This window comes from Procambarus clarkii, chromosome 15, assembly GCF_040958095.1.
Source record: "Procambarus clarkii isolate CNS0578487 chromosome 15, FALCON_Pclarkii_2.0, whole genome shotgun sequence".
Classification (NCBI taxonomy): domain Eukaryota; kingdom Metazoa; phylum Arthropoda; class Malacostraca; order Decapoda; family Cambaridae; genus Procambarus; species Procambarus clarkii.
In genome coordinates, this window is record NC_091164.1 from 51,671,199 (window position 1) to 51,672,497 (window position 1,299).

The following is a 1,299-nucleotide window of genomic DNA, read 5'->3' on the forward strand; positions in this document are numbered from 1 at the left end:
ACATCCTATATATGTATGTGTAAATTACAAATAAATAGGGTACAAAAAGAGAATTAAAATATTATATTTATTTAATTAAGAATGAGTAATACAACAAAATATATGTAATAGCTCTAAATATATAGACTATATCTATAACAGAATATAAAAGTAAAAATTTAAAAATCTATAAATGCAATATGTGAACACAATAGATTTTGTGATCAAGCAGCCTGTGATTCATGTCATGCTGAGATCAGTCTGACGTTACAAGCAGTTATTGTTACTTAAAACTAAAACAAGTAAAATTTTCCGAGTATACATATAACACTATAGTTTTTCTATGACTAATAATAAAAATCTATTAATCAAAAGTTTAGGACTAATTAACTAAAAATAAAAATCTACAAGTGAATGTAAACACAGTCAAGTATAATATTCATGTAGAAAGAGAAAGAAAAAGAGAGAGAGAAGGAAAGAAAGAGAAAGAAAGAAAGGGAGAAAGAGAGAGAGAAAGAAAAGAAAAAACAGTCATGTATAATATTCATATTAGCACCATGCAATATAACTTAGATTAAGTAAAAATCTCAGACATTTTTAAATCAAATGAAATATGAGAGCCAGAGAGAGAGAGCGAGAGCCAGAAAGAGAGCGTGAGCCAGAGCCAGAGAGAGAGTGAGTCTGAGCCAGAGAGAGAGCCAGAGCCAGAGAGAGAGCCAGAGCCAGAGAGAGAGAGAGAGAGCCAGAGAGAGAGAGCCAGAGAGAAAGAGAGAGCCAGAGAGAAAGAGAGAGCCAGAGAGAAAGAGAGAGCCAGAGAGAGAGAGAGAGCCAGAGAGAGAGAGAGAGAGCCAGAGAGAGAGTCAGAGCTAGAGAGAGAGTCAGAGCTAGAGAGAGAGTCAGAGCCAGAGAGAGAGAGCCAGAGAGAGAGAGCCAGAGAGAGAGAGAGTCAGAGAGAGCGAGAGAGCCAGAGAAAGAGAGAGAGAGCCAGAGAGAGCGAGAGAGAGCCAGAGAGAGCGAGAGAGAGCCAGAGAGAGAGAGAGCGAGAGAGAGCCAGAGAGAGAGAGAGAGCCAGAGCCAGAGAGAGAGAGAGACAGAGAGAAAGAGAGAGCCAGAAAGAGAGAGAGAGCCAGAGCCAGAGAGAGAGAGAGCCAGAGCCAGAGAGAGAGAGAGAGCCAGAGAGAGAGAGAGAGCCAGAGAGAGAGAGAGCCAGAGAGAGAGAGAGAAGAGCCAGAGAGAGAGAGAGAGAGAGAGCAAGAGAGCCACAGAGAGAGTGAGAGAGAGAGCCAGAGAGAGAGCAAGAGAGCCAGAGAGAGAGAGAGC